Below are 19,855 nucleotides of genomic sequence, written 5' to 3'. Positions count from 1 at the left end.
TACAGAGAAGGGATCTTTGCCATCAAATAGAGATTTCATGCCCAGATGTTATTTACTTGCTTTTTGAAAACTGACGGGCATTTGATGCCAACAGCTCAAAAATTATTTGTTTCATTTAACTCATCTCCGTGTATGTAGTAGTAATATACTATCAGGATAACAATATCAAGAAGTTTTTCTTAGGTATTTCTTTTTTTATTTTAGCAGAGGACAAACAGGAAGAAAAAACAGGAATTGAATCCCCTAGCTTATAGTCATGTGTTTCTGTTGATCAGAGCTTTGGTTACAGTGAAGATTCGAATGACATTTAGATATGAAGCTAGTGACTTCAGATCTCAGTCTCTGGTGAAGTAGGGTATTTCCATTTGGTAATCACTGCTCTAAAAATGGCAATAGTGTGTCGTCATTATGCTGAACAGAACTCCAGCCCAAAGGAATTTCCCTGGGAGCCCTACTTCAGCCATCTCTCTGGCCCCTGGGAGGGTTTGTCTTGTTTTGGTCCAGTTCTCAGTGTGAGGTCATGACCATCACTATTTGTGTTTCAGGATGCTGTCCCCAACACCAAGAAACTATAGGGTAAGAGGTGGACATGGTGCCCATCCAGGAAGGAAAGGGGACCCAAGGAAACACAGAACCAGGGAAGGTAATGAGGCTTTGCCCAGAGAATAGGTGACTAGAGGGGTCAAACTGAGACACTCTTCCTTTTAACAAGTTGACAGTGAAGCAAAGAAGAGGAGACAGGATTGTGTTGGGAGAGCAGCGCTACGGGAGATGGAGTGATGTTCAGTGGGAGACAGGAGAAAACCGGGATCAAGACTGGGGAGGAAACTTTGGGTTGAAAGAACTTTTCTTCTTCCAAGACCTAGGGATCAAGACAGAGACAGGATGCGTGGGTGGCTCAGTCGGTCAAGCCGCTGCCTTCGGCTGGGGTCATGGTCCCAGGGTCCTGGGATCAAGTCTCACATCGGGCTCCTTGCTCATCAGGGAGCCAGCTTCTTCCTCTGCCTCTGCCTGCTTGTGCCTTCTCTCTCTCTCTGACAAATAAATAAAATCTTTAAAAAGGAAAAAAAGAAAAAGACAGAGACAGATTTGCAAAAGAGAGAAGTATAGGGAGTTCATACTGGAGAGGGACAGGCCTGGGACCAAATGCTCATACTGTGACTTGGAAGAGTGAGAGGCCTCTACTCTGGTTTCCTCATCGGCAAAGCGGGGTTAACGACATGCCCCTTGCAGATGGAACACCTCTTCTTCACCAGCCTGGTGCTTGCAGCTGTGGAATAAATGGTAGCAGCTGTAATTATTGTGTTACTCATCTCAGGAAAGCAAGAGGCACGGCCATCTGCAGAAGGGAAACAGGGAGAGAATGGTTTGGGGCCCTGGAAGGGAGCTGTCATAGGAATAAGGCAGAGACACAATCAGAAGGTGACCTGAAGGAAGGCCAAGAGGCAATGGAGGACCAGCTGAGGTCAGAGGGCAGGAATTTGGAGCAGTCCATTGGGAATTCTGGGATTTGAACTAGTAGGGTTCAGCAGCCTGGAGGGGGTATGGACATTTCCATCAACTTGCATTAACATTCATGGCATTGAAGTAAATGGCTGATGCTTTTAGACTGCAAAGCCCCACTCCAGGGCCTGGGATTCTCCCATAACCCTGAGGCCATACGCAGCCCAGTCCCTTGGTGAGAGGAGGGCCTCTCTCTCCCATATGGCTGCCAGAACCAGATTTTCACCAGGGGCGTTCATTAAAGCCACCAACCTCACAGACTTTGCATATGTGTATGTGGGGGGCAGAGGGTGGGTAGGAGTGAAAGTCACTAAAGAAGAGCCAGATACCTGCCACACAGTAGCTGACGGGGATGGCGAAACTGCAAAACCTCTCCGAGAAGTTACCTTACACTGTTTGCTCGTTGTTCATTTTGACAACCTGAGTTGCCAGTGACCTGCAGGAAAAGGAACACCCTGGAACAGGATTTCTCAACATCCGAACTACAGAGCTCTGGGGCCAGATCCCTCTCTGTGGTCCTGCAGGGTGTTTAGCAACATCACTGGCCTCCACCCACCAGATGCCAGTAGCATCTCCACAGCCCAACCCATCTGGAGACAACAAAGCATGTCTCCAGATACTGCCAAATGGCGTCTGGGGGGCAGGGGGAATAACCTTCGACGGAGAATCACCACGCTAGGACAGGACAGGAAACCCTTGAAGGAAGCCACCCTATTCTCTACAATGCATCAATTTGAACCCCGCTGTGGTGGTCTCTCCTCTCCCAGCCATTCTCCAAGGCCCTCCTTCCCCACGAGCGCATCCCCTCCTTGTTGCACCCCCTGTCTGGGGAGGTGGAACGAGATGATTACAAATGTTCTAGAAAGCCAAGAGCTATACAGAGAGGCATTTCTTCAGGAGCAGACCTGGAGGGGCTGACGCTTATACAATTTGAGAAGTTCATTTATGAACACGAACATACCATCACTGACACAAAATTGCCAGGGGCCATCTTGGGGCTTTGGAAGAGTCTGGTATTTCAGGGTGGAGCTGCGAATCTCAGGCTTTGCTAGTTTCACCGTGAACCCACTTCTACACATCATGCAAATCCGAGTCCTTCCTCAGTTTTCTTCTCTGGCCTGAACTTTTTCCAGAGTACTATGTCAGGTGACCCCCACATATGACATCCAGTGTGTTTTTTCTGTTGTCAACAGATACATAAGACATTATCCCTTTTGCTTTTTTCCCCCACAAGTTATTTAAGATGAAACCGTACTGCTTTCTACAAAAGAGGTACAAATTTGACCAGAGCTTGTGTAAAAGAAACCATCTAGATCTTAATTTCCTAGGCTGCATGGAAAATGAAATTGTTCTACTTATTAAAATAGCCTTTCTTCAAATTCTTATGACTTACTAAAAATGACCATTAACATTTTCAGTTGGTTCCATTTTGGTTTTGGTCAGAGTTTCTTCTGAATTGAGTTTCACTGACACTTTGGTGACATCTATCCTTCACTTCCTTTTTTTTTCTGATACCTTCTGGGACGGGGGCAAAGGGATGTGCTCCCCTTGTTGGCACAACAGCTTCTCTCTCCTGCTAGGATTGACTGAGACCTAATGCTCCAACTGTGGCAATAAAACATATTTTTCTTTCCAAAGCTCTTATTTACTCTCCTTAATGTTATGTGTAAGAACCTCTTGTGAGTACAGCATAAACCAGGCTTCCTTGGACTCCATCAGTAGATAAAGCCCTCTCCTCACTTGAGATCTAACAGGAATGACATGTAAGTATATATAAACAACAACAACAACACTAATAGTAGTACAGTTGACCTCTGAATAATGTTGGGGGTGGGGGCACAATCGAAAATCTACAGGTAATTTGACTCCCTAAAACCATAACTACTGATAACCTACTGTTGACCAGAAGCCTCACCGATAACAGAAACACTTAACCCATATTTTGTATGTTATATGCATTATATACTGTATTTACTGTATGTGTCAAAAAACACATGTAAGGAGACCGGCACTGTTCCACCCTGTGTCTTCCAAGGGTCAACTGTAATCTGAGTATGTTCTATGTTCCTATATTCTTCAAGCACTTTACAAACATTAACTCACAAAATACTGGGAAATACTTGGTATCTGTGACGATGACAGAAAACAAATACTGTTATCTGAGGTCGTGTTAATTACAGCTGGCGGAGAGCTGCCAGGAAAGCTTCACGGAGAAAGAGGGTTTTGAACTGAGCTCTTGACATCGTTAGGCTTTATAAAGGCTGAGAGGCTTCCAGGCATCAATCACATACTTTTATCAACCCCTTATCTTCTCACACAGTATTTGAGGCCACTTATAATAAAAAATGCAGTCATAACAGAATTGTTACCCCAAGACTTAAAATGCAAAAGTCCCTTACAGGAGAAGGGAGAGCTGTAGGAGAGAACTCAGACTAGTTCTCTGAACTGAGGTAACAATCAAAGCATCCTGCCATCTTACATAGGACTTTCCTGACTTCAGCTCCTGTGTAAAACAAAAACAAAACAAAACAAAACAGACACTGCGATTGCTCTAAAGAAAATTGGCAGGATGAATCTTTACCCGAGGGGGTAGGAAGTGGCAGCATAAATTGTCTTCCACAAATATAGAACGATAGTTCATACCTGTGTTTCTCACACTTAAGTTACTATCTTGTGACGGCCTTTCTGTGGGGAGCTAAGAAGCCGCAATCCAAGAAGGCACATTTCTGGTGTTCTATCACTGACCAGATCAAGGGGGAAAGCTTCGAGCTGGGCTTTTCAAACTCCAGTGTGATCCCAGGAACCTGGGATTCTAATTCCGCTGGCCTGAGTTGGGGCCCGAGGTTGGGCATTTCTCACAATCTTGCGAGGCACCGATGTGGAGCGGCAGTGGTCAGACGTGAGGACGCCATCACAACAACACACAGATGGCCGCACACTGTCTCCTGAGTTTCTGACGCAGAAGTTCTGGGGTGGGGCCCAAGAGTTTGCATTTCTTTAAAAAAAACAAAACAAAACAAACAAACAAAAAACACCTACTTTATGGAGGTATGACTGACATACAAAAAGCTATAGATATTAACATATACAACTTGATGCGTTTGGAGAGAAACATACGTTCATGGACCTATATCACCACACTCTGTGCCATAAACCTCTCCATCACCTCCAAAAGTCTCCTCTTGCCCTCTCTCTTGTTATTACACCTTGTGGTGACAGGAGTTTGCATTTCTAATGTTCCCAGGTGATACTCATGCTGCTGACACATATCCCCCCGGCCACCACATTTTAAGGACCACTGGCTTAGAACACACCTCATGAGTGTGTTGAGTGGTCCCTCCCAGCTTCGCAGGAAAGTTGGGGGGGAGGGGTAGGCATTTCAAGATAAAACCACCACGATGGGCCTTCCAAGTAGGTATTTTGTGAGCTGGCAATGAAAAGGAGACCTCAGGGTTTAGGTAACGAAGATAAGGATAGCTGGCATTTGTCGACATTTTCTCTCTGCTCACCAAATAAAGTGTTTACCTCACATTATCTCACTCAGCATCCGGCCTGGACAGCAGAGCTGGGGTTGGAGGGGGAGCGGAGGAGCCCACGGCCCGGGTGCGTGCCAGGAGGGAGCGTCGCGCCTTCGGTGCCTTGCTGTGGTCTGCGGAGATACCTGCGAGGCAGGGCCGCCTTGGCCCTCAGGAAACACCTTTAGGTCCGGACAGGCAGACACTGGAGGCCTGAGTTCTGCTTCACGGGGCCTGCAGGAAATAAGCCAAAGAATTGGGGAGCAGGTGTTAACAATCATCTGTCTCAACCACAAAAGTACCTGAATATAGAACAGAGTTCATCAACCCTGGCGCACATGAGAAGCACCTGGATGCCCAGGACCCATCTGGGGAGACACGATTTTAAAAAGCTTCCCAGCCAGGGCTGAGAACTACTGGTCTAGGTTTGACTGGGGGCCCGATGAGTGGGCAGAGCTGTGGAGCAAAAACCAGACTTACTTATCAAACAAATCACCTATTCCCAGAGTGGATCACTTCAGGGCCTGCCAAATTAGGCACCGTGGTTTCTCATGCTCTTCTTTAGATCAGAGTCACCTGAAGGGTTTGTGAAAGCAAATTGCTGGGCCTGCGCCCAGCGTTTTTAACTCAGCAAGTCTGGAGTGGGCACGAGAATTCGGTATCTGACAGGTGATACTGATTCTACAGGTTCCAGAAGTTTAGCTGCTTTGCTATTAAGACCTTAACTCCTACATAGAGAGGGATGCCTGTTTTTCAGATTTTTCTATTTTTTTCTCAGCTTTTTTTTTACTGAAGCAAAAAAAAAAATGCAGATAGACAAAAATGAAAACATTGAAATCAACCATATCCAATGATAAACCACAAGAAGCAACAACTTTTCCCCTACACTATAAATTTAAGTACAGATTTTCTGAGAAATAATAATGATCATATGAACAACATTATTGCATTTAAAAGATATTTATATATTCAATTCCCCTTATATCAAAATCTATACAATAAAATTTGCTTTGGGGCGCCTGACTGGCTCAGGTAGTGGGGCATGTGACTCCATCTCGGGGTTGTGAGTTTGAGCCCCACGTTGGGTGTAGAGATTATTTAAAAATAAAATCTTTAGGAGCACCTGGGTGGCTCAGGCATTAAGTGTCTGCCTTCCACTCAGATCATGATCCCAGGGTCCTGGGTTCAAGTCCCACAAGCAGGGAGCCTGCTTCTCTCTCTCCCACTTCCCCTGCTTGTGTTCTGTCTCTCACTTGTCTCTCTCTCTGTGTCAAAAAAAAAAAAAAAAATATTTAGTAAGATAAGCTAAAATTTTAAGTTTAGAGCTATAACAGTTTATTTCTCTTGATAATACATTGAATATTTTATAATTAAAAATAGTCTTAGAAAAGCTATCTCCAGCTATTTTAAATAAATGTGAAGAGGTCACAGCCCTGTTAAAATGCTTTTTAGGGGTGAATTGTAGAGGTATTATTTTGGGAAAGCCTCAAAAAAATGCTTAAAGTGTGGGATCTCTATCAATGTCAGAGTTTGGCCCATAAATGTTTCCTTTTATAAACTCAGAATAATGATCAAGAGACAATAAAGGTTTTCATTGTTTATAACCCTTTTCTCTATTGAGTAAAGCGGAAAACAGCAAAGATTAAGAGCGGAGTGCACTTAGAATCTGCTTGTCCAGGATGCCTGGGTGGCTCAGTCAGTTAAGCAGCTGCCTTTGGCTCAGGTCATGATCCCAGGGTCCTGGAAATCTAGTCCCACATCAGGCTCCTTGCTCAGCGGGGAGCCTGCTTCTCCCTCTGCCTGCCACTCCCCCTGCTTGTGCTCTTGCATTCTCTCTCTCTGGCAAAAAAAAAAAAAAAAAAATCTTTAAAAAAAAGAATCTGCTTGTCTGTCACATGTGGGACAAGCATTAGAAAAGCAGTCCAGACCCCCTGGCATGTGATGGTACAGCCTTTGGATATGACTGTATCTCTTATGGATGAAAAGTTTATATATGCAAAGGAAGACAGAAAAGATTTAAAGCAGGTCACTACAGTAAAACACAAAAGTATAAATGAAGAGTCCAAATCTCCATAGAAGGCCAGACAAATGAAAATAACTAAAATCTGCAGCCACTGTTCTGAACAGTGAGTTTGAAATAAATTCAGGAGTCAGGCAGTCCCTGAAGGCAGTCATCAGGCACTGTCCCAGGTGAGGAGCCTCGTCCTCACCCTCAGAGGTGTGTCCCCAGGGCCAGTCTTGCTGTTGGCCATCTGCATACAGGGTGCTCTAGCTTTTTCTCCTCCCCACCACTCTGAGGCATACCCAGTCAGCGTCCGGACGCATAGTTCTAAGTCTTCCCTCCTGGAGGGGAGGTCACCAACAATGGAGGAGAGCCCTTTGCTCAGCCCTGGATATACCCCTAGAAGTGCCCATGCCAGGGCTTCATTCCCAGGGATTTTTTTTTTTTTTTTTAAGAGAGAGAGAAAGACTGTGAGTGTGTGCATGTGAGCCGGGGGAAGAGGGGCAGACGGAGAGGAAGAGAGAGAACCTTAAGCAGGCTCCACGTCCAGCACAGAGCTCCAGGCAGGGCTCGATCTCACAACCCTGAGATCATGACCAGAGCCGAAATCAGGAGTCCGATGCCCAACTGACTGAGTCACCCAGGCGCCTCTCACTCCCAGGGATTTTTAATTGATCTGAGACAGGAACCAGGCAGTTTTTTTTAATTGAAGTAAAATACAAAGACAAAAATGTACACAGTCATAAATGTGCAACTCAATGAATTATCCAATATGTGTTTTTCATTTTTATAACCATCATTGAGGTACACACACACACACACACACACACTTGGATATTAGAGAAGACATTTTGTCTTCTCTAAAGGTCCTGGCTTCTAACACCATAGAGATTCATGATTTTTCTGATTTTCACTATCTTATGATTATCTCATTTTTTAAAAAAAGATTTTATTTATTTGACACAGAGAGAGAGATCACAAGTAGGCAGAGAGGCAGGCAGAGAGAGTGGGGGAAGCAGGCTTCCTGCTGAGCAGAAAGCCCGATGCAGGGCTTGATCCCAGGACACTAAGACCATGACCTGAGCTGAAGGCAGAGGCTTAACCCACTGAGCCGCCCACGTGCCCCTGATTATCTCATATTTTGAGGGAAATCTTTTTTTTTTAATTTATTTATTTTTATTTATTTATTTATTTGACAGAGAGAGAGATCATAAGTAGGCAGAGCGGCAGACAGAGAGAGAGCGGGGAGCAGACTCCCCACTGAGCAGAGAGCCTGATGCGGGGCTCGATTGAGGGAAATCTTTTATGTCAGTTTCCTCTCATTGAATGCTGTATCTATGAGATTCATCGGTGTGCTTGGAGCCATAATGTGAAAACTTCTAATACTGTTCAGTATACCATTGTATAGATACACCACAACTTGTTAATCTGTTCTGCTATTGACGGGCATTTGAGTTGTCTATGGCTTGAGCAATCGCCAGTCATACCGCTGCAAACATTTCTGTAAGGTCCCTCCGTGCACATGTGCCTAAATGTGCCTACAGTTCTCTTGGGTATAAACGTAGGATTAGAATCACTGGATCACAGGGAGATGTTGGTTCAACTTCAATAGCGACTACCAAACTGCTTTCCAAGGTGGCTGTACAAATTTATGCTCCCATTAGCATGTTTTTGAGTTTTAGCTGCTCCACATCCTCTCAGGAGAGCAGTATTTGTAAAAACTCCCTGGGGGCTCTGCCCTGCTTCAGCTGGAGAACCACTGGTGCCACCATATGTCAAATACTTTGGAAATGGCATAAAGTCTCACATATTGTTGGAGCCACAGAGAAGCGGGGGATTTAGGGTGATGTTTTCACAACCACCCAAGAAGCAGACAGGACAGATTATTTTATTCCTATTTTGCTAATGAGGACACTAAATCTCAAAGTTCATTGACTTGCCGGAAGGAATATATCCTTATGGGGACAGTTGGACTAAAACCCAGGACTCCTGATTTCTATCCCTCTGTATGTTCCAATACCTGACATTATTCATAGATGTCCAACATATCAAGGTTTGGGTCAACTTCTCTGTTGTCTCCTGTTCCAAAAGAAGGTAGAAGTCTCTAGGCATGACTGTGTAAGCACACATACTCTTCCTTCAGGCAGTGAAACCGTAAATAAACATGTGCCTTTGGTGCCTAGGACTGGTAGAGGGGTCGGTCCCCTCAGGAGCAATATGGCTTGAGCTTCCCTCTGACTCAGCTCTTCTCTAGCTTTGCTGGGTGACGTTGGACAAGGGACTCAACCTCTGAGTCTCAATTTCCCCATTGGAAAAATGAAAATATATGTATATCTCATGTTTTAAGGAATGAATACCATATATTAAAAATCTAGTACATATAAGCATTCAATACAATGTAGATATTTCTTAATGCTACCAGACTGAGCCCATGAACCCTCCATCTTCACTTTTTCCCTCCTTACTGGATCTTTCCTACCAATGTACAAATGCAGTTATTTCTGTTTTTAAAAATCTCTCTCAACCCTACTTCTTCCTCTAGCTTGAACCCCATTTCTCTCTTCCCAACTAATGGCCTTCAAAGCATTGTACTCACTCACTGCATTTCTTCCTCTTCATGTGTTCTTGAACCTTTTCAACAAGCCGTTCACCCCTACCACTCCACCACTGACACTACTCTTTTCAAAGTTGCCAATGACTTTGACTTAGGAGGATTCCCAGTCTTCATTTTACACTCTGTCAGCAGCCATGGTGGCACAGCGGCTTCCTCCCTCCTCCTGGACACATCCTCACCTGGCTTCCAGAACTTCCCAGCACCATACTCTTCCCCTTCTCCTCCTCATTGGCTGGTCCTTCTGTCTTTTCTACCTGTTTTTTCCCTTTTGTTCACTCATAAACACTAGATTGTGCCAGGTCTCTTTTCCATCTGTTGTCATTTCCTCAAAAATCTCATCATCTCTTAGCTTTATATACTATTATTCATTGATGACTCCCCAAAATTTATTTCCGAGTCCAACCATTCTCCTGAGTTGCGAACTCATAAATCTGACTGCCTACTTGGGCTCTCCATTTGGATGTTGAAAGGGATCTAGACTGTAAATCCCCACCGCTGAATTTCTGATCTTTCCTGCACGACCTTAGTCTTTCCTCTTGGTTCACGGCAACTCCCTTTTTCTAGTTGCTCAAGTAAAAGACCTCGATGCTCTGTTTAACTCCTTTCTTTTCCTCACTCCCCACAACCAATCCATTAGCAATTTTTTTATTCTATTTTCTCCAGAATCTCACCACTCCTCCATTTCTGTTACTACTTTGGTCTAAGGTACTTTCTTCTCTTCCATGGATTACTTTCTTGGATTACTGCAAAGGCTTCCTAACTGGCTTCACCCTGTCCTTCACAGGTTACTCTCAGACAGCCCCCCAAGGGATCCTATTAAAATGCAAATCAGATCACGTCACTCCTTGGTTTAAACTATATAGTTGCTTCCCACCTTGTTCAGTATAAATTATAACACTAACAAGAGCTCTCCGTAATCCTCACCCGCCCGCACACACTTTTCTGACCTCATCTTCTTCTTCTTTTTTTTTAATATATTTATTTATTTGACAGAGAGAGGGATCACAAGTAGGCAGAGAGGCAGGCAGAGACAGGGGAAAGCAGGCTCCCTGCTGGGCAGGGAGCCCGATGTGGGGCTTGATCCCAGGACCCTGAGATCATGACCTGAGCTGAAGGCAGAGGCTCAACCCACTGAGACACCCAGGTGCCCTCTGACCTCATCTTCTACTCTTTCTTGTGCTCATCCCATCACAGCTGGCCTGTTTGTTGATCCTTAAACTTGCCAGGCATGCTCCTGACTCTGGGCTTTGCCATTTGAATCTTTCCAACAAGGTTCTGCCAGGGCCAAGAGTGCTTCTAACCCAGATATTTTCTCCTCACCACCTCCTTTCTTTAAATGTCACCTTCTCAGGAAGGCCTTCCCTAAACTCCTTACCTTACACTGTACCCTTCTTTATTTTCTTCCGAGCACTTCTCACCACCACACACAAGACACACACATTGCTGTTGTTGTTGCTGTTATTTATTCCGTTTCCCAACTGTGTTCCCTATGGGAACGTATGGGGCACCAAGGCAGGGCTTTTGCCATTTTGGTTCACTCCGATTTCTCCAGCGGCTGCAGTGGTGCTTGCTTATCATACAAGCTCAGCAAATATTGGTTTAATGAATGAATCAGTCCCTACTCTCAAAAGAAAAAGCAAACAAACATCCTTGGTGGAAGAGATCCTGGGGAAATCCTCAAGAGTTCTCTGGCCTCTTAGACATACAACTTATTCGAAGGGGGAAATTGTTTTGGTTTTCCCCTTTACTTCTGAAAGTTCTGTTTAACAAAACTACTCATGCCTGCCCCCAGGAACACCTTGCCAATCTTTAATATGCCTTAACATGCACAGAAAAGGACGGAGAGTAGGAGCCCAGGGAAGGGGCGAGGAAAGGGGGAGGAGAGCAGAGGAAGACGAATGAAGGGACCAGAGCTGCCGGGAACACCCGAGCACAGGTATTGGACTTGCCCTGGGTCTTTCTGCCTCAATTAGGTCCTCAAGCAGCCTTCTTGTCTGCAGCTCTGCTCCCTCCCAACAAAGAATCCTTCTGGCTGCTTGCATCACTAATGGATGCAGCCCTCCCATTTAAAATTTGCTTCATATAATAGTGTGTATTCAGAAAGAACAAAAAACCACTTACAGCCAGTGTAAACACCATTTCTCTAAGGGGGAGAGAGGGTGGAAGGGATGTGGACTGCCCCAGCACTTGATAAAGACGGGGCGCTTGGCCTTCCTGACTCGCACACCTCCATGATGAAGGAATGGCCAGGGGTTCCCGGGGGGTGCAGCTGGTTAGGTGTCGCATTCTTGGTTTCGGTTCAGGTGGTGATCAGGTTGTGAGATTGAGCCCCATGTCAGGCCCTGTGCCTAGCAGAGAGTCTTCTTGGGTTTTTCCTCTCCCTCTGCCCCTACCCCCCTCAAAACACACACCCCCTTCAGTCAATCAATCAATCAATCAATCAACCAATCAATCTTAAAAAAAAAATGGCCAACCCCAGTTCTGCAGCAGGACCAGCTAGCAAAGGCAGAGGAGCCAGCCTCTCCCACGTGGTATGATGTGAGAGGCACCAAAGCCTGTTGCTCTGGTCACCTGCCAGAGGGTCTGCCCTGCTCTGATTAGGACCGCTCTTCTTTTTTGCTGGGTCTCCAGGAGCTGCCTGTCAAAGCCCCATATGTCCCGCGGAAGGCAGAGAGTCTCATGCAAGAGAGTCACTCACACTTACCAGGGCAAATGTGCAAATGGAGGCTTCTAAAATATATGTTTAAATATTTAATAAGAGTTGTAAATCAAGCCAACAGACTGACGAAATACTTTCCATTCCTCCCACCCTGACAACTGCCTGGAAGGCTGGGTTCAAACCTAGAATTCTCAGATTCTTTGGACTTTTCTGGCAGAACCAGCGGTACATGAGGGCCAGACTGGCTCCCAGCCCATGCTCAGCTTCCTTTCGGCTCCCGCCTGGCTCCATCCCACACTGCTTGGGCCTCCTGCACATGCATGGGCACATCCCGGTCTGCACCTCCAAGTCCTGTTCACCTCCCCAAACAGCTACCCCATGGCCATCTTTGGCTTTGGGGTAGAGTACACAGACTAGGGGCACAGTCTTCCTTCAAGAGGACCCATATCTGGAAGAGGCCTGTAGGAGACCTGGGACTCTTTGGGACCTCCAGGGCCAGGATGTGCTCTAGAAGAAGAGCAGGGGCTCTGGGATAGGGAGAGGGCATGTCCTTTAAAGCATGGTCCTTTAAAGCACAGGGCTCAGCATGGAGTCCCTCTCGCCTGGATCGAAGGGCTATGTTTCCCAGTTCTGGGGAGGGAAGGAGAGGACAGAGAAGTAAGAAGGAGGGAGAAGGGAGGACTGTGTGCCCAGAACGAGATGCTGCCTGCAGAGGGGCACACAGGGAGGAGTCCCTGGGCAGCCAGGGAGGCCAGCCTGAAAGTGGAGGAAAGGAAAGTCAGGACAGGAGGAGTGGGAAAGCAGGCGAGTGGGAAGTAAAATGGCACTGAAAATGAACGTACTTTATAAGTAACCTTGGGTATATTTCATTTATGTAAGTATCATGTGTTTTTTTTTTACTGAACTATTCCTCATACTCCCCAGTTCATGGCACATTATCATCATCATTACTATATCATTGGGTGGTAAAGAACAATCTCATTTTATGTATGTATTTATTGCATTTGCTCCCCATTCCCCACTCCCCACCCCCCCTCCCCCACTGGCGACCATTCTGATATACTAAAGAGTATTTTGTAAGGTTCCTCTCTCTTCATCTCTGGGTGCAGTGGCCATGTGTCTTGGCCACGCCCGAACCAGGAGACCATCCCTCTACAGAGACCTGTTATGTCTCTTTGAAGTGATCATGTATCCTCCATGTCCAGTAGGAGACTTAGCTCCTTCCTAGACCTCAGAAGAACAGAACCACGTTAAAACTGCCACAAGACCCTGACAACCCCGGCATGGACTGGCAAAAGTCACTCCACATGGGATCCCAAAGGAGAAGTCAAAGTCTCATTAGAAGAATTTTCATCTGTAAATGAGTCCCTGCAGGTTTATTGCTGTCATGTTGTTTTGCAGCCTATTACATCCAATGTAACATATTTTTATTTTTTGTGATTTATTTTTTAAAGATGTATTTATTTATTTGAGAAAGAGAGTGTGCGTGCACAGTTGGGGGGCAGGGTAGAGGAGCAGAGGAAGACAGAATCCCAAGCAGACTCCTCACTGAGTGTAGAACCCGACACAGGGCTTGATCTCACAACCATAACATCATGACGTGAACCGAAATCAAGAATGGGACACTTAACCGATGGGGCCACCCAGGCACCTCCATCCAATGTAGTTAATATTTTAACTGCTAAAGAAGAGTTTGGCATATTTTATATAGTAGATACAGCAATGTTTCTGTACTTACTTATTCTCAGGAAACATCTCTTAAGTTTCTGGATACTCCAGGCACAGTCATTTTGATCATTTTTCTCTCACATATTCCAGCCATGTCTTCCATCTAAACATTTCCTAATCTTTCTATTGTCATTCTAATTACTTTTGAACACCAAAAATATGGATAGATTTTCATTGACTTAAAATTGTTGACTAATTGGGGCGCCTGGGTGGCTCAGTGGGTTAAAGCCTCTGCCTTCAGCTCAGGTCATGATCCCAAGGTCCTGGGATAGAGCCCCACATCAGGCTCTCTGCTCAATGGGGAGCCTGCTTCCTCCTGCCTGCATCTCTGCCTGCCTCTCTGCCTGCCGACTTGTGATCTCTGTCAAATAAATGAATAAAATCTTAAAAAAAAAAGTGTTGACTAAGTGACTCCCAATTATAGTATCTGAAGTTAGACTTTTAAAATCTGTTTGATAGGATTGCTGGGTGTGTGTGTGTGTGTGTGTGTGTGTGTGTGTGTGAGACAGAGAGACAGACAGACAGACAGACAGAGGGAGAGAGAGAAAAATCTTACATATCTAAATTATCCAGAGGCCAATTTAAAATAAACTTTAAGCATTGATCTTAATTTTTTCTCTTCAATAAGATATTTAAATCTTAATATAAACTAAATGCACCTTTGTAGTAATATGTTGTTATTTATGGAATTTGACTTACACTATAGGAAAACAAATATATTAAAAAGGGAAACAAATACTAAGGTGTGTTAGATCCTTAGCAAAACTGCCACTCTCTCCCAAGTGTACTTTTGTTTTCCAGGTATGTGGGCATATGCTGATTGGTTTAGGAAACTACAAGAGTGTGAAACAAGAAGGGGGAAGCTTATCATTAAGGAGCCTCTGATGGGGGTGCCAGGGTGGCTCAGTGGGTTAAAGCCTCTGCCTTCGGCTCAGGTCATGATCCCAGGGTCCTGGGATCGAGCCCCAAGTTGGGCTCTCTGCTCAGCAGGGAGCCTGCTTCCTCTCTCTCTGCCTGCCTCTCTGCCTACTTGTGATGTCTGTCTGTCAAATAAATAAATAAAATCTTAAAAAAAAAAAAGAAGTCTCTGATGGTAATATTTCTGTTAGGTCAAAGTTAGAAATAATGACACCGAGTAAGTAAGAAACTATAAAAAGTTAAGTCCATGATTATCAGAACTGTATCTGAAGACCAACTCTTCAAGAATGCGGGCTCTGAGACAAGGGACAGAAGGTAGGGAGAAACCACAAACTGGTCCAAGGAACACTCTCCCGTCCTGAGAAGCAGAGGCTGGTCTGTTACCTTTGTAGGTCCCCTCGCCATCAATCTAAAGTGTGGATCTCTAGGGGAACCAAGTGGTTGTCACTGTGGGAGGGTTAGGACCACTGGATCCTGGCCATTCTTGCCAGATCAGGATTTCAATACATGGTCGGCTGGTGCTACAATAATTAGGGATTGCCAAAAATACAGGCAAGCTCTTGAAGTGAAGAAGAGCCTTCCTTGTGTCTGCCCCCAGGATGTTTGGAGCTATCTGGGAACTTGGAGCCAGAAGCCTTCAGCTTCTAGCCCTGGCTTTGCAGGTGACTATGCGACCTACTATCCTTTATAGCATGTCTTATGTTCCAGCATCCACTCCCCCAAGGCTGCTGTTAGCTCACACTGCAACTTCGTGCAAATTAGGAAAAGGTGCCCTAGGCAGGCAGACAGACAGAGCCCCTCACTGAAGGCGTCTGGCCTGGAGGATGGGGTACCAGCTATTTTACCGCCCCCACCCCTGCACCACATTATCCACAAGCCAGAAGGCTGTCATTCACCATCAGTTTTCAAACAAGCTTTGTCCCTCATGTAAAACCCTCCCTGTGGACACCCTCCAAAGACTACCCCAAAACTCGGTTCCCCCTTCTCACCCTTCAATAAGGTCAACATGTGGCTAAACCTAAGGGACAGTTTTTTTCTCATTTTATAAGCTCTCAGGAAAGTTTGAACCTGCTGATCACTCTCTCCTTAAAATTATATTCCCTTGGCCCCTATGGCACCACACACTCCTGGTTCTCCTCCTCTCTCTCTGGCTTTTCGATTGCTCTGGCTGGGGCTTCCTCCTTGAAACCATGTTTAGGGATGCCTGGGTGGCTCAGGTGGTTAAGCAGCTGTCTTCGGCTCAGGTCATGATCCCAGGGTCCTGAGATCGAGTCCTGCATTGGGCTGCTTGCTCAGTGGGGAGCCTGCTTCTCTCTCTGCCTTTCTCTGACTCTGCCTGCCACTCTGCCTACTTGTGTGTTCTCTCTCTCTCTGACAAATAAATAAATAAAATCTAAAAAAGAAACCTTAAAAAAAACCAAACATGTTTAAATGTGAGCCTTCCTCAAGTCTCAATCCTGACCTTCCTGTCTTCCCATTCTAGACTCTTTCATTGGGGCCAATGCTCTCAAATACTATTTCCACAACCAGGGCAACTCTTATTCCTGCATCCTCCCATTCGCCCCAGGAAGTAGCTGTCTGGAGCACCTCTCCTGGCTGTCTCTTTACTACTTACCACTCTCCTCCAAAGACCGCGAAATTGAGCTGATGGGAAAGATTGGAGAAAGACTGCACTAGCTCTGGTGACAACATGGCCGGGACTGGCAACATCCCCAGCAGACCAGAAGGCTGGCAATGGGGGTGGAGAAGTTCAATTCGAGGTGAAGGTATGATGAAGCCCAATGATGACTATAGATTTCCAGCTGCATTTTCCAGTTCATCTTGAGCAGCAATAAAATTGGTCTACTGATTCCTAGTGGCAATCTGATCTTAACGCTCAGTTGATTCTGAACTTGGATGAAAGGAGTTGAATTTGTTTCCTCTTCACCACCAAACCCCACTCCATGGTCTACAAACCAGGAAAACTTAAGAAATGGGCACCACGGGGCATCTGGGTGGCTCAGTGGGTTAAGCCTCTGCCTTCGGCTCAGGTCATGATCTCAGGGTCCTGGGGTCCCACATAGGGCTCTCTGCTCAGCAGGGAGCCTGCTTCCCCCCAGCCCCCTGCCTGCCCTTCTGCTTACTTGTGATTTTTCTCTATCAAATAAATAAATAAAATCTTTTAAAAGAAAGAAAGAAAGAAAGAAAGAAAGAAAGAAAGAAAGGAAGGAAGGAAGAAAGAAAGGAAGGAAGAAAGAAAAAAGAAATGGGCACCAAGATAGGAGAAATAAGATATACCCAGAAAGAAGGATGCTTCAGGTGTGGCTGGGCTGGAAGGTTGTAGGTACTTGTAAGCAGAGGGCTTCCAGGTCCCTGACTGCTTTAAGACACAGCAGTTTAATGAGACTGGTGTCAAGGGGCTTGGGCAAACCCAGGCCTTTGCAACCTCAGTGCATACAGGCTGTGAAGGCTTTTGCAACTTACAGATCTAAGCGGGTACACCCAACACGGGGATTAGAGGACTCTCTCCATCACTTAAAGCATACAGAGTTCCAGTGAAAAAATTCTTTAGGCACTAGTGGTCAGGAAAATTTCTTGCTGATCCTACCATATTTCTTTGCCAGGAACCACCTAAGGGAAGCCATTTCACCTGAAATGTCCTGTAAAGGGAGCTAGGTACCACTGGGGTGAGAGCTGTGGTTCTCTGAACTCTTAACATTTGTAAGACTCACCTACTGAGTTTGTTTACTTTCCTGGGCTCCCCCCCGCCCCGCCCCTGCGATTCAGTAGCTCTGGCATGAGCATTTCTAACAAGCTCCCAGGTGGAGCCATACTGTGGACCACTGAGAACACCGGGTTAGAACAAACCAGTTGTGCAGTTCTAGCATTAGGTGCATTAAATCAACTACCTCAAATGCTCTTCCTCTCTGTTATGTTGAACTGAACCCATTTGCTTTAGGGCCAAGGAGTGAACCGAAATGGAATTAACCTCCTGGATCCTTAAGGCTTACCTATAGATTCCTAGAATCACCCTGAAGCCCCACCATGTGGATCGAAAGTCCTCTAGATTTGTTACCTAAGCCCAGCCATGGCTTTGATCAGAGATTCAAATAAGGGCCTTTTTTGATGGTTGGCAGGCCATCTTCTTGGGCATTAATGAAAATATTAGTAAATCAAAGGCTTAGAAAGAACAGTAAAAGGCAGGGCGCGCCTGGGTGTCTCAGTCAGTTAAGCATCTGCCTTCTGCTCAGGTCATGATCCCAGAGTCCTGAGTCTCCCTGCTCAGGGGAGAGCCTGCTTCGCCCTCTCCCTCTGCCACTCCCCCTGCTTGCGCTCACGCTCTCTCTCTCTCTGTCAAATAAATAAATAAAATAGTAAAATTCCTGTGTCTTTTACATACTGTAACATACTGTATCCAGGAATCAAGGAGGAACTGGATTGGTTTAGAAACAAACTCTAGTAAGGCTCTTCTGAACTCTTTTCTCAACTGGCCCCTGACCCCTGGGCTTCCATGTTTATCTCTACATTGTCCAGTGTTAGTAAGAATCCTGTTAAGTCAGTTTAACCAGAATCCCACCTCCCCTTGATATCTAATTGGGTTCCTTGTCCTCCAGCACCCCCAGGCGATGTCCAATCTCCCTGGCCTGCGTTCAGCAAGAGTCCTGTGAGGTGGGCTTAGCCAGAACACCACCACCCCTCCCTGCCGCCAACTCCTGATGCTTCTTCTGAGTGATTTTCCATCCACACACACCCCTCCTCACTCTTTGGTTGTACATTCCCACTTGCCCATGCTGTATTCTGAGTTGAGCCCAATCTCTCTCCCCTACTGCAAAACCCCATTGTAGTGGTTCCTGCCCGAGAGTCTGCCTTACCATTCATTCTCTAACAAGATCTCTGAATACTTGTTTCTTTAACAAAACTTTAATCTTGAAGTCAGAATGAGAGCAGCTGGAGAGGGGAAAATAAATAAAAGAGTGTCAGAATGATAACAGAGGGGGTGGTCAGAAGGGGGAGCCTGGGGTCCGGCCAGAGACATACCTTGGTTGTTCGCAGCCAGTTTCTATTCTTATCGTCCAGCATGGAGCCTTACCATCACAGCCATGTAGAGAGAAGGATTTCCTTAAAAGACAGGTTTTGATCATGGAGGTCAGGCTAGTCCAATATGAAAGGTGAAATGAGATATGTATGCTTGGTCCTAACCACTCTTAAAGAAGGTGTTAAACATCTTTTTGTTTGTTTTGGTTATTACTAGACCAGAAAGGTTGACTAGAGGGAGGTGAGCTCTCATAGAGGGAGGTGAAATTTCAGAGAACAGGCTGGAATATTCTAGACCCTGCCACCCCAACCAGAGAAGTACAGTTCCAGGAAGCTCTTGAGAAGTACCCTCGTAAAAGGTCAGATAAGGAGTCAACAATAAGTTTAATTGGGGAATCACCCTTTAAAGATTGCGACAGTTATAACAGGTAGTCACGTAACCATGGCCAGATTGGAGGGGGGAGGTCTGGGAAGATGAGCACAGAATGCTTCTAGCATTACCAGTGGGCTTTAAGGTGGCTTAGTCATGACAGGAGACAATGCAGGCCTGGCATGTGCCCTGAGGGAACCTACCCAGGAAACTTCTGGAGGAGGACATTCAGGAAAGGCCCAGGAAGATGAAATGAGCTGCATGCAAACCAGGCAGGACATTGGTAGATGGAGTCCAGGCCTAGGTTAGATACCGGTCCAGGATGCTAGCTCCATCCACGAAAAACACCCAGCCAAGAGGAGAGATAAAGGAGGGCAAGACCCATGTCGACAGCTGTATTTCTGGCAGACTCAGAACTTCATTACGTCACATTGTTTGCTGGGGTGGACCCCACAAGACAGAGTCTAAAGAGTGCATCAGGAAAGCAAACGTCTTGACTCAAAAGCAAAGGGAAAGGAAGAGTAAAACGCTA

General features: G+C 45.7%; 1 long non-coding RNA gene across 1 annotated transcript; it reads right to left on the bottom strand.

The window, feature by feature from the left end:
* Window positions 1-2,475: 2,475 nt before the first annotated feature.
* LOC116877239 lies at window positions 2,476-18,996 on the bottom strand. The gene is made up of 4 exons (XR_004384589.1): window positions 18,957-18,996; window positions 18,791-18,866; window positions 5,029-5,252; window positions 2,476-2,683 (listed from the first exon to the last, which is right to left on the bottom strand). It is a non-coding gene; the product is annotated as an uncharacterized LOC116877239 (long non-coding RNA).
* Between the last annotated feature and the right edge of the window lie 859 nt (window positions 18,997-19,855).

This window comes from Lontra canadensis, unplaced genomic scaffold (genome assembly GCF_010015895.1).
Source record: "Lontra canadensis isolate GAN:19392208 unplaced genomic scaffold, GSC_riverotter_1.0 scaffold50, whole genome shotgun sequence".
In the NCBI taxonomy this organism is placed as follows: Eukaryota; Metazoa; Chordata; class Mammalia; order Carnivora; family Mustelidae; genus Lontra; species Lontra canadensis.
Note: the sequence above shows the minus strand (reverse complement) of the source record. Positions and strands in the feature narration are given on the sequence as shown.